Raw genomic sequence first — 14,228 nt, forward strand, 5'->3', positions numbered from 1 at the left:
CATGGCAGCTGGGAAAGTGTTGAGCTTCATGATTAGTACCTATCAAGTTGGCACTGCACATTCTTTTTCTTTGGCGGATGAGAAGGTTACATCTTTGGACATCAACATCATTTGCTATGACCAGCAGGTAGCAATCCAGAAGCAGTTGACTGGTGTATCATCTCAAGCAATTGGAATGTTTTTGACCCAGGAGCTGCACGTACACATGTCAAGTATAAAATGATCTGGACGTACATCCAGGAAAAGCAGAGGAACCATGCTAACAGCCTCGTTATGTTCCCAATTTCATTCGCTTGCTTTAATAACTCGTGGAACTTTGCAAGGATCTGGTTTTTCCTTAGCTGCATGCGAGAATAATTTGAATGCCAAGGTAAAAGCCTAATAGCATCCAACTCACCGTCATCAGTAACCTACACAAAAAATTATAACATGGTAAACACAATTTAGTAAAATATTTGCATATATATATATATATATATATATTAACTTCCATTGTGAGATTTTTGATAAAGTCATTCTCTAGCTGAGATCGAATATCCTCAAAAAGCTGGCCACTGGAATTGATACGGAAAGCAGCAGGTAAAGGTCTGTGAATTACATTCAAATATTCATCCAACTCATCTTCCGCAGCATAAGAGGTATATTCCAAAAAGTGTTACCAGATAGAAAAGAGTCTAATTGACGCAATATCAATCGATCAGATCGTTCTACTAATCTTTTCATCTTCGTTGTATATGCATAAACCACCGATTCAAAACTTGATTTCCAATTCCTCATGGCATGATGCACACCATATCACTCACTCTTGCATATCTTTCTTTATTTAGTTTTTTCCATCTACTGTTTTGCATATGGAGCTTAGCCAGCACTTATATAATATTTCTTAGATCTAGTTTTACATTGTTGGTTGGACTCTTATCTAATCCGAATTCTTATTTAATCAAATTTTTTATCTAATCCGAATTCTTATTTAATCCAAATTCTTATCTACTCCACACTCTTATTTAATCCGAATTCTTATCTAATCTGAAGTTGACATCCAGTTTTAGTCGCTAAAGTCTTCATCTTCGAATCCAATTCGTATTTAACTTCCTTTTATTCCTATTATTACTAAAATGTCCCTATATTTAATTTTCACTATCTAATCCTAATATAAATCTTCCACTGGCATGAGTTGTCAAAATCAATTTTATTATTATTATGTAATTATTTCGGTACAGTTTTTGCCATCAATTTCTTTTGTAATTTTTTCTGTACCACCCATTTCAATTCTCACTTCCACCATCTTTCATTTAACTACATTGCATCCCATATGAGTTAGTTTGACATTATTTCGTTCACAATAATTCACGATTTGTTCTCGATAGTCTATTTTCCTATCGTTTGCATTCACACGACACTTTGTTATACATTCTTATTCTATTTTTTCCTTGATTTTTCTTCTCTTCTTTGCCATATGAACTTTGTTCACATGTCAAAGAGGGGGCGGTGTTTCGACCCCCACCTACGTGGCAAATGTCTATTAGTAGGGGTTTCCACTTTATTCGTTTAATCAACAGGGTTAAAGCCCAATTTGCAATATCATAAATCAATGTACAAGCCCATTAACTCATGTGTTTAGGGCTGAACCCTAGCCATATGGTTTGCCACTTACGTACATTAATTTATGTCTAGATTCGTTTCATATCAAAGAGATAATCATCAATTAAGAGTCAGGTTCAATTGTAATTACTTGAACTACAAGAAATCTCTACTCTACAGATATAAATACCAAACTATTTTTCATACAGAATTACATTTTTGAGACTTGATCCCATTGATAATTTGTGTATGCAGGCAACCGAAAGGTACAATCCCATCATTCACTCAATCACCATCACTTTTCTCATTACTCTTCTACGTTATTCACCTCTTTCGTCACCACTTAGTGTTTTGATCATATTTGGTCGAAACAAAAACTTTATCGAAGAAGTATGTAATTGTCTGTTTCAAATTCATTAAATAGAGTGAGTAGGAAAGACTATATACTAAAGGGAAAAAGAAATTGACAATTTAGAAGTGAAACAATGAATGATTGTATTCACCTCTAGACTCTCCTCGTTGAAATCTTATTCTTGTGGGTCCAAATATGCAACAATGTCTTCTGATAGAGATGAACGCAAGACATAGAAGATGTGAAGTAAAAAAGATTCATTGCACTCCTGCAAGATGTATCACAAAAGTTTTAACGAAGTGGCAACCAAATATTTTGTGGACTGAGTCCAAGATGATGACTATGGTCATGTCTACAAATACTTAATTTTTCTCAACTTAACCTTTATTAGCAAACTCATATCCTAACTTCCTTTGAGTGTAATGTTGGACAAATAACCATCAAACACAATAGAAAATGAGGATAAAACTGAGGATATACAATTGATATAGATGGTGAAAATACCTTACTACCAAAATAGGCCATTAGGGTAGTTCCATAAACGCGAGAATGGTACCTCTTGAACCTGCAATCATCAATGCTGATTGGACAAAGAATGTAATGTACCCAGGATAGAGTCCCTGTTATTTGATGGAAAACAGAATAAGAATCGAGTTCAATCTTATGAAATTAAAATTAAATAAAAAACAAAAATATGGATCTCCATATAATGTACTTCTCGTACTAATATCACAATGAAATAGTTACTTATAGATGCATGAAAATAAATCAAAAACATCAGAATATGGCAGTTTTCTCCAATAAACTTCTTAATAAGGGATCTGGGATTGATTGCAAAATTGCAAAGCTAAGCGAGGGTGCAGTAGCATCAGGTATCAGCATTTCTCCAGATGGAACGAGAGAGAAAGATTTACACATATTCACTCTCTTGCGTGCGTGCATGAACACGCACACTGGGTCTCTATTTACTGCAAATGCCTACGCTGAAGTCCATTACATTCAACTATTAGCAGCTGAATATCGGGCAACTCAAAGACGCACCTGCGAGATGACTGGTAATGAAGCACACCTGAACCATCTGCTTACCCTTAAAGCAACTTATACTTTTAGATTTGGGACTTATGAATCTCTAAAAAACTTTAGATATCAAATAAGAAAGATGTGTTGTTTTATTTTTATTTTATTTTTATTTATTTTTTGTTATTTTATGAGAAAGATATAAGCAGGCTAAAAGTTTATAAAGTAACTGTTGGCCAAAGAATGACCTCATCTTCTCCATTCAGGGAAAATTGCTTAATATAATAATTATAAGTTTTTCTTGTACAACCTCGAAGACTTCATCAGGTGCCGAGATTTTTTTTTAAAAAACCAAGGATAAAGGTCTCGAGAAACCTATGTAACATTTTCACACCATATTTCAAAATATTCCGTGTCGAAGACTGATACATGTGTTCTAGTCCATGTCCCTTAGCAAGAAACTAATGCATCAGTCATGCTTCAAGTATCAAAGGCAAAAACATCTTCAGGTAAATAAACAAAAAAGATCATACTCACATGCCAAACAACACTAATAATTTGAGTAGCGAGCAGTTGAAAGAAACCAGGTCTTTTCCCCTTCTGAACAAGTCTATCGTAAACATCTAAAACAACATAATATGTTAGCTTGTACAACAGAGGTTACCAATTTAATACAAGCACACAGATTTGTACATGACAACATATTTTTTATGTAATCAAACATTATAATACCAAACAACCAGGGTGCATAAGATACTGACATTGATACTGACTACCCACATAATGAGTTCCCTTTTTAATGGATATCAAGCCAAATTGGACTCAACCGAGAAATGTCGAATTCCCATTAACATACGTGTGCGATGCATATCCAACAAAAGTTTCTAAAATGAATAACTCAACATCACCAAGTTTCTGCTAGGTCTTGTAGGCTTTTACACCATGAAGTACAAATGGGAGTTCCTCCTACTTCTGACTTATTACTAATAGATTTTAACATTGTAATTAGATATGTATTTTGGTTTCGATAGTCTATTAGTTATGTACATGGAGTCGGAGAAACTTACAATGTTGTAGCCATTTGCTGACTTGTATGTTCCAAAAAAGTGGTAACTGGATAACACTCTTTGCCAACTCAACTCCAAGAAAGTCAACATTTTTAGCACGATCCCATTGCGGTTTCGGTGGAGAAGAATTTGTCCAACCACTGAACCCCAGACTCGAATACTCTCTTCAGTCGCGGGTTCTCGACAAGATGAGAAAAGGGGTGGGAGTGATGGCGGCGGTTAGGGCAAATGTTGGAAGAGAGATTAGAAAAGAATATTTGATCTCATGGATCCAAACGTTATGGATGGAAGTAACATACCAGGTAGGAGTCGGTCTTTTTGCAATGTCACAATTTGCTAAAACACAATGACAACCATTAGATGGAGGCCCTGCGGGCCCACACTATTGCTTTTTATTAGATAGATATACAAATGAGTTTGTCTACCCCGAGGATATCCTCATAGGGACGAGATCCGAGACCGTTGAATGTGTGATCCAATGGTCCGAAAATAAAAAACAAACTCACAATCTCTCTCTTCCTTTTTGTTTTTGATTTTCAGATCGTTGGATTACACAACCAACGGTCTCGGAACCCTCATCCATATGAGGATATTTTTCGTGGTAACCCAAGCCTATACAAATTATGTTTTTCTCAAAACATAAAACAACAAACCCTCATACTTATTAATCGCCTCTTTGTTTACACCTATTTATACTAAATCACCTTATTAATTGGCATAAATCAGGATATTAATTGTTTTCGCTTAAATTGGGATTTTTTTGCTAATCGTAGCAATCAAGTAACTTATAGCACTTATGCACCTATTAATCGCTTATTAATTAAACAGCACATGTCCATGACTACAATTTTCCAAAGAGAAAATTCATTCCGAAAATTTGAAGTGTTAAAATGACGATAGATTGATAGTTAATGGATACGCCAATATACTTGATGCCATTCTATGAGAAATTGCCATAGAGAGCGAACTTTTTCTTATCATAAAAATATAAGTAGGACCAAACATATTTTGATATTTTGTTAATTATCCATGGGTTTCATAAATGCACCACTTATTTTATCAAGGAGCCCACACCTAGAACAAAACCAAACGGGCCTAAAACCAAATGGGCACCACTTGAAAATTGAATATGCACCACTTAAGATTTTTATTTTATTTCCATAAATGCACCACTTATTTTATCAAGGGGCCCACACCCATAACAAAACTAAACGGGCCTAAAACCAAATAGGCACCACTTAAGATTTTTATTTTATTTTTATAAAAAAGACTGTTTAATTTTGATTAGTTTGGTTTTATTTTACGTTCAAATAAATCAATATGACTTTTCAATATTAACAAAATTTAAAATTTTAATCATTTTTTATAAAATTGAACGAATGAGTATATTCAAATGCGCAATTGAATAATTTCATTAAAAGTTGGGTTAACTTACTTAACTACCCCCTTCACCCAAAAAAAAAAAAACATACGTTATTTTTAGGAGGGGGGGAGGGTGTAATATTCGTTAACCCTTAAAAGTTTTGTTTTGAATTCAACTGTGATAATATGGATAAAATGTTATGGATTTGATTTGTAATTATTATGAGACTTATTTGTTCTTGTGTTGGGGTCCTCCAAAATTTTGATAAACTTTATAATTCAATTAGTATATATATATATACAGTCATTCTCTTAAAAGTAGCTACTTAAGTTAACTTTAAAATAAAGTTTGGTTTTATTTTACGTTCAAATAAATCAATATGACTTTTCAATGGTAACAAAATTTAAAATTTTAATAATTTTTTTATAAAATTGAACGAATGAGTATATTCAAATGCGCAATTGAATAATTTCATTAAAAGTTGGGTTAACTACCCCCTTCACCCAAAAAAAAAACAGACGTTTTTTTTTGGGAGGGGGGGGAGGGTGTAATAGTCGTTAACCCTTAAAAGTTTTGTTTTGAATTCAACTGTGATAATATGGATAAAATGTTATGGATTTGATTCGTAATTATTATGAGACTTATTTGTTCTTGTGTTGGGGTCCTCCAAAATTTTGATAAACTTTATAATTCAATTAGTATATATATATATATTTATATATTTGGGTTAACTTACTTAACTACCCCCTTCACCCAAAAAATAAAAAACAGACGTTATTTTTAGGAGGGGGGGAGGGTGTAATATTCGTTAACCCTTAAAAGTTTTGTTTTGAATTCAACTGTGATAATATGGATAAAATGTTATGGATTTGATTTGTAATTATTATGAGACTTATTTGTTCTTGTGTTGGGGTCCTCCAAAATTTTGATAAACTTTATAATTCAATTAGTATATATATATATATATATATATATATATATATATATATATATATATATACGGTTTGTCTAGAGTGCCACTTTTATAGTGACACCCTTATCTCACACTTCTTCTGGTCCCTCAGATTTCTCCTCAAGATCATCAGATCTAATTCACTCAAAAATTGTGAAATTTCAAAATTGCGAAATTTCAAAATATCAGCAGTATTTCAAAATCAAAGAAAGAAAAAACGCGAAATTTTTGACAAACCCCTTCTTCTCCGCTCCAAATTGTTGTCTTCTCAAATACAAGTTATTTCAACAGAAACCATCAAACCATGGGATCCAAGTTATTGGAAAACCATCAAATACTACTGTACGTAATTCAACAGAAATAAATCAAACAATGGGTAACCATTAATTTCTCATTTCATTGATTCATTCTATCTAAACTGAGGCGAAGAATCACTGGACATTCACAGGATATCACCGAGCTTCCATCTTAGTTTCCTCGTGAAAAACTCGACCCCTTTTCGTATCTTCTCCACTGAAGACATTAAACAATAGGGGTCCTTTCTAAACACTGAAACAATCTCCTCATCGGAAAATCCCAACTTGCGGTAACCTTGCCATTTCGCTTCCCAACCTGATTCACACACTCCAGCCTTTGCACGAACTGCATAACGAAACATTCCGCTCGATGGTACAAATCCCATTTTTATAACTGCCTCAACTGTTTCCTTTAACCGGTCATTTTTCACCACCAGTGCTCTCGGTTGACAAACTAAGATCCATACAATACTGCATTCTTGAGCCCCATAGTCACGAAGGGTTGTGATATTCCCCATCACACCATCTAGATTTTTATCAAACTGACTAATCCTATTCTTTAAAGCACGAAACAAGTGGTCATGATTACTAATAAATTTCTTAAGGAAATTGGAACCAGGAATGATTCTTCTCTCCAAGTTTCTTCTTAAAAAACTTCGATCACAGATAAGAATCTTGGCAATTTCCGGACCCGAAAACCCCAAACCATGTAAAAAATCAGTCTTTGGTTTAAGGGTCTTATCAGGATCACACTTCAGTATACTTGGAACCCTGGAAACAATTTCTGCAACTTGGGCATTACTCATTTCATAACTTCTCAATACAGATAGTACTAAATCAGGTTTTTCAGTTGTTGTCAAGTTAATTTTCTTATCTAAAGTTTGAGCTGTTTTTAAAGATAAACCACATGAATGCACAAGATAATCTACTGTTTTAGATGATGGGGTTGTTGAAAATGAAGTTAAATGATGATTCTGAAGATAACGAAGAAACCCCATGTCATGGAATGTACAAGTTTTCAGTTCTGTGAATCTATTGCAGTAATGGGGTTTTAGTGCTCTACGAAGAAAACTAAACATTGGATTGAAAAATGGAGAAAATGAATAGCTTACTAGTTTTATGATTGGCCCTTTCTTCTGCAAGTGATTCAAGCCTTCAAAGCTCTAAAACCTCCTCTCTAAACTGAGGCGAAGAATCACTGGACATTCACAGATATCACTGGCCAACTATAGTGATTCATTTCATTGATTCATTGTAAAGTTAGTTGGTTTGAAGTTTTTTTTTGTATGATATATGTTTGGAAATATAGTTGTGTTTGTTTGAAACCATGTTTTGCAGCTGGAACTCTGTTTTTGTTTTTACTGCTGGCCATTAACATGTATTCTTATTCACTTTTCAAGTTTCAATAGTCACGACCAAAAGAAAATTTAACCAATAAGGTACAAAATGTATTTTCTGTACAATGTGCACTCTCCTTACATACAGAGTGCGCTCTAAGAAACATGTCAGAGACCATCTCTCATAATGAACAACACAAGACTTGCGCTTCACATAGACTGGAAGAACTGCACAAAAGGAAATATGAGGGATCAAAAACCGCACAAAAGGAAATGACAGACAAGATAATTTAGAAACTATAAACTATTATAAAACAAACTTAAACAACGATATTCCATCAACCAAGTAACTAATTAACAACGATAGCCACAAGGTGTCTAAGGTAAACTAGGCTAGGATCTAAGGCCCAAGCTTGAGTTGAGATTTAGATCAATATTAAGCAGTCTCAGACTCTCAGGGTTCTTCATATATGATCTTGCCAATCTTAATATGGTGGTCAAAATTGGAAAAGAGTGTTGATCTTGATCAAGAATACCAAAAGTACGAATAAGGCCTCGAGTTGAGATTTAGATCAGTATTAATCAGTCTCAAGGTTCTTCATCAATGGTCTGTCCTATATGTATAAATCTCAATAAGGTAGTCGAAATCTGAAAAGAGTGTTGTTCTTCCCCATTCTTGTTGTGCTTATGTTAAGGATAATACCGCTAAATATTCCAACTAAACAGATTGCATTAACACTTAAATCATTAGCAAGAAGCTAATTTTCCAAAAACCCCACCCATAAATACCCTAGTACAATAAACAAAAAGAATAATTCAAACACAGAGGCGGAATATCTAAGTTTCAACACTACTATTTGTGGCAGATATAAACAAAAAGAATAATTCAAACAAAAGTAAAATTTCACAACAATCTGAATGTGTCATTGTAACGTCGAAGGAATATGGGTGTACTCAAATACTGTAATGTATACTCATCATGCAACATCATCTTCCATATTGATTGGCTCAATAAGAAAAGGTCCATGCAATAATAAAGGTTATCAAAATTGTCTACTATCATTACAAGAAGATGTATAGAAGCGTAGTTGCCTAAAATCAAAGGTCATATTACACCCACAAATTCTGCAATTCAGGCCACCATGTGCCTACACGGCTATAGGACACAAAGACCTTACAGCAAACTAAATTTTATAAATAAGCTTCATAGAGGGATTCCCAACCCCGTTGCAATTCAGCAAAACAATATCGAACGGCAACAAGATGAAGTTTGTTTTATTGGGGTTTTGACTTCCATACTAGCAATAGGGCACTAGAGGTCATCCCTGACTAACCCAATGCACAAAGAGCACGCATAACGATAAACTAAAAGCTCAAGATACTGTACGAAATAGATATGCAAAACCAACTCACCGAATCCAAATTCAAAACCATAGTTATGCCTCCTGATCAGGGTCATCATCTCCTCTAAGATTAGCAAAATCCACTTAAACTTGTTGGAAGGTAAACGGGCTCATGTAGCATTATTGCAAACAATATTCATTACCTACTGAAAAAAATACAAAAACAAATAAGTCTGAACAAAAACCAAATACAACCGCACAAGCTATAGTTACTCAATCCTGTGTTCATACAAGATATCCTAATATTGGTTCTACATGTCATGGTGTGAAGGGGGAATCAAAAAATTGTCAACAGAAAAATAGAGGCTGGAGGAGAGAGTTTAGTGAGAGAACAGTAAGAATTGAACATGTAAGTAAAGCAAGTTTTGTATGTCTCATTTATATCTTAGTAGTCTTTTATGCTTCAAAAGAACAGTTAAGACTAGTAGTTTCATAAATATGAGTTACCTGCTCCCAGCTGCAACCCCTGCATGTTGAAGTCTCTTTCTGGTGACCCTAGATAGAAGTGCTCCAAATCAGCAGTTCTCTCTTCAGCAAATAAGATTGATTCTCTTAGATGCGAATGTGATCCTTCTAAAAGCTACTCGGAACAGTTCCCAGCCTTAATTTTTTTCTCAGACATGATATCGCCTTTTCTCATTTCGTCAAAGACCCTCAAATCCCTTTCACGAATCTCAGGAAGAACAGATGCAGCACACATGTCAACAAAGCTGCATGGAAACAAAATGAAAACGGAAGTAAACCACTAAGTAAAATACAAGTATTTTGTTCTAATTCGTATAAGTTGAAAAACTTTCTCAACATTGAAAAAAAAAAGATGCAATGAGCACAGGTGATATAGATTGATACAAAGCTTGTAACAAGAGTATATTTACAACTGATTACTCTTTAATCACAACTCATTATACAAAAAGGAACCAGAATCACCACAGAAATAACTTCCTCAAATATTAGACACGGCAATCTTAAAGTTAAAAAGCACAGAATACAGACAACGACAAAATTGACATTAGTTCTGCTTCATTTCCATCTTGACAAACGAACAAAATGATTATTAATAGTGTATATATACAGGATGTGGATAAGGCTATAGGGTAAAGAACAATGGGATAACAGAGAAAGATATATTGTATATGGAAATTTAGACAACGTAATGGGAATCAACTAAACAAATAGATTCAGAAAGTTAGAGATACGAGTACCTCAATTCTAACAGTCCAAGAGGGTTTGGTAAAGGATAAAGGAGGTAAGATATTAGAATTTTTTGTTATTCGTGGAAGGAAAGCATCAGAAGAAGGTGGTGTTGGTGTGCTCCTTTCCATCAATCATCAAATCAAATATATATATTTGCTGGAGAAAGGAACAAATTTGAAACCCAAATTTGGGAGAGAAACAAATTTTGGAGAGAGGGATAGGAGAGAGAAAGAGAAAACCCAAACCCTTCGTAAGTTATATTTCGACATTTCGCGTTTTTTTTTTTTTTTTTTTTTTGTTTTTGAAATATCGCGAAATTTTGAAATTTAACGATTTTTTTAGTGAATTAGATCTGATAAGAAATCTGAGGGACCAGAAGAAGTGCGAGATAAGGGTGTCACTATAAGAGTGACACTCTAGACAAACCGATATATATATATATATATATATATATATATATATATATATATATATATATATATATATATATATATATATATATATATATATCATTTCTTTTAAAAGTAGTTTACTTAAGTTAACTTTTAAAATAAAGTTTGGTTTTATTTTACGTTCAAATAAATCAATATGACTTTTCAATGGTAACAAAATTTAAAATTTTAATCATTTTTTTTATAAAATTGAACGAATGAGTATATTCAAATGCGCAATTGAATAATTTCATTAAAAGTTGGGTTAACTACCCCCTTCACCCAAATTCACCCAAAAAAAAAAAACAGACGTTTTTTTTGGGAGGGGGGGAGAGGGTGTAATATTCGTTAACCCTTAAAAGTTTTGTTTTGAATTCAACTGTGATAATATGGATAAAATGTTATGGATTTGATTCGTAATTATTATGAGACTTATTTGTTCTTGTGTTGGGGTCCTCCAAAATTTTGATAAACTTTATAATTCAATTAGTATATATATATATATATATATATATATATATATATATATATATATACTTTTAAAAGGATAAAGTTTGGTTTTATTTTAGCCACATTTTCAATACAAAATGAATATGACTTTTTTGTGGAGATGATTTAAAATTTGAAATCATTTTCACAAAAATTATAATATTTCGTATATGTCTAACCATGTCAAAATTAGTGTTCTTTTTTAGGGTTTTTTATCTAACGGTCAAAAAAATATTTGTGAGTATGTTCTAAGGTTAGATTTCTTTTAATTACTTAAAAGTTTTTTTGTGAGCATGTTCTCCATAATGGGGAGAAAATCTGGAAAAAATTCACCTTTAATCCAATAAGTCCAGATTTTATTGGATTAATTTCTGGTGTGGTTGGGGTCTGAATGTTTTTATAAATTTTATATATATATATATATATATATATATATATATTCTTCTTAAAAGTATTTACTTAAGTTAAGCTTTTAAAATAAATGCGTAAAGTAAAACTTCACCTGAAATGATTTAAAACCTATTTTTTGTGGATATGATATCTTTTAATATTAAGATCATCTCTACAAAATTTCAAATTTCATTTGGAAACCTTTAACATTGACACAAAAATAATTACAAAAATTCAACATTTTTGGGCCATTTTTTTTTTTTTTTTTAAAAGATGACAATAATTTTTATCATGTTAGAGATTTCCAAATAAAGCTAAAATTTTGGAAAGATAATCATTACGGTGAGTGCATTATAACCACAAAAAATTGGGTTTAATTTATTTTGTAGGTGTTTTTTTAATGCATCGCATTCTTATTTTAAGTTAACTTAAGTAAATTACTTTATATATATATATATATATATATATATATATATATATATATATATATATATATATATATATATATATATATATATATATAATCAATGAGTATCATCAGTTAGTGATAAATTTTACAATTATTTCTTGTTTGATTTTGAATATTGTAAAATTTTGTAAAAGAAAAATTGTGTTTTAATTATTAATAAATTATTTGAAGATAATATTATTTTTATTTCTAATTCTAGGACCCCGTTTGTTTTGTGGTTAGTGTGTGGCGCATTTTGTAAAGCCAGTGGTGTCTATGACAACCCTTATCCAAGATATATAAAAATTTTATTGAATCTAATACCAAATTATACCAACCAAATTATAGGTTTTTGTAAAAAAAATTATTGATAATTAGAATTTATTGTGAACTTTTGTTATGTACTCCGAGTCTCTTTCTTGTCTCTTGTGTGGGGATTTTGATGAATTAGATAATTAGACCGGTTCCTCTATAACTGGGTACAGAGATTGACCACACACACATACATCTCGTATCTCGGCGCACACACACACATCTCGGAGCACACACACAAGTATCGAGACGCACACACACATCTCGAATTCGGATCAACGGTGAGATAACACGGTTACAGAGATGATCTCTGTACCCGGTTGTAGAGATCTTGAGTCCTTAGATAATTAAAGATACCCTATGCTTCTTCTTGTTTATGTTTGAAATCCTCTGCTTCTAATATCATATATTAACATAAGATTAAATATCCCTGCCCTTTTATGTTAGTAAACTAACCATTGATTGGTCACTTTGCTGGGCGCTGGCCATGAAATGCCAATAATATGTGGTTACCCTATTAAATACTAAATTTTCCAACAAAATGTGTGTTCTTTTATCTAAAATGACAATTAAGAAACTCACATAGTGCAAAGGAGGGTTCGAGGGACATATTTTATTTTAACACCTAAATAAACTCAATATCCATACTAAACAATTATTCATGAAGGAAGACTTCTTTTTCAATGTTAGTTGATGGGTCATTGTTTGGTCCCAAACTTTTCCGTACCGTCAGGGCCTATTGATCTCGCTATCATTGAATCAGTCATTCATGCGATGATGCAATTGAATTAGCGATTGCTGCTACTCGGTCTTGATCTGCGACGGGGTAAGGGAAACTGTACAGTACATAGGATACACATTTCCGTATAGAACTATAGATAGAAAAGAAATGGTAGAGGAACTTGGTGAATTAATTCGAGATATTTAATTTTAGATTTTTATTTTTCAGTTGGTGGTCTAGAAAATTTGTCGGATACGCCACCCAAGATAAAAAACAACTGCAAGTGTGCTAGTGAGGTACATTGCAAGTTGAAGATGTCCATTTGCTTATTTGCAAATTGCATTCAGCCATTCAGGTCCAGAGCATTGAGTATATTTTGGCCAGTGATCACAATCTTAAGCAAGCCGACGCGTGTACACTAAAACATTTTCTAAATAGTTTTCGTTGAAAAGTCGCTCTCTCCACTTGATAAAGGGCTGATGACTAAGTGGGACCTGAAATCACTTTTTGTACACGTTCCGTATAGAGACCAACATGTCCAATAACACGTGTTGGCTACTCATTGAATATTCCTGGATTTTCTTTAGTAAAAAGTGCAACTTGCTTCTTTGGGTCCCACGTGTCTGGCGTGGATCACGTTACCAACTTGCCTACTACCTTTTCATGTTCTCCCCGACAAAAGTACCTGTTATTTTAGAACCATCTATCTAAAACTCCTAATTGTATTTTTAGAAAACCTACTCCACCCCAAGGGTAATGCCACGTATTCTAAATTTTTTTTTCTTCTCAAACAATGCAATATATCAACGTATTATTCAAAAGTCAAAACCCGTTCTCCATTGTTAACAACTCTAAGCCCATTTCAACTAGTCGTT

At 33.0% G+C, this 14,228-nt stretch overlaps 1 long non-coding RNA gene across 4 annotated transcripts; it reads right to left on the bottom strand.

Annotated features, from left to right (window-relative positions):
• Positions 1 to 6,501: 6,501 nt before the first annotated feature.
• On the bottom strand, positions 6,502 to 10,827 carry LOC147480128 (uncharacterized). 4 transcript variants are annotated; one of them, XR_015206422.1, is made up of 4 exons: positions 10,571 to 10,827; positions 9,379 to 10,078; positions 7,741 to 8,193; positions 6,502 to 7,399 (listed from the first exon to the last, which is right to left on the bottom strand). It is a non-coding gene; the product is annotated as an uncharacterized LOC147480128 (long non-coding RNA). The 4 variants fall into 4 exon arrangements; XR_015206421.1 differs by having other exon boundaries at positions 6,502 to 7,412; XR_015206419.1 differs by lacking the exon at positions 6,502 to 7,399 and having other exon boundaries at positions 7,974 to 8,193; positions 9,379 to 9,514; positions 9,816 to 10,078; positions 10,571 to 10,823.
• Positions 10,828 to 14,228: the final 3,401 nt, after the last annotated feature.

The sequence above is a fragment of the Coptis chinensis genome, chromosome 8, assembly GCF_015680905.1.
Source record: "Coptis chinensis isolate HL-2020 chromosome 8, ASM1568090v1, whole genome shotgun sequence".
Taxonomy (NCBI): Eukaryota; Viridiplantae; Streptophyta; class Magnoliopsida; order Ranunculales; family Ranunculaceae; genus Coptis; species Coptis chinensis.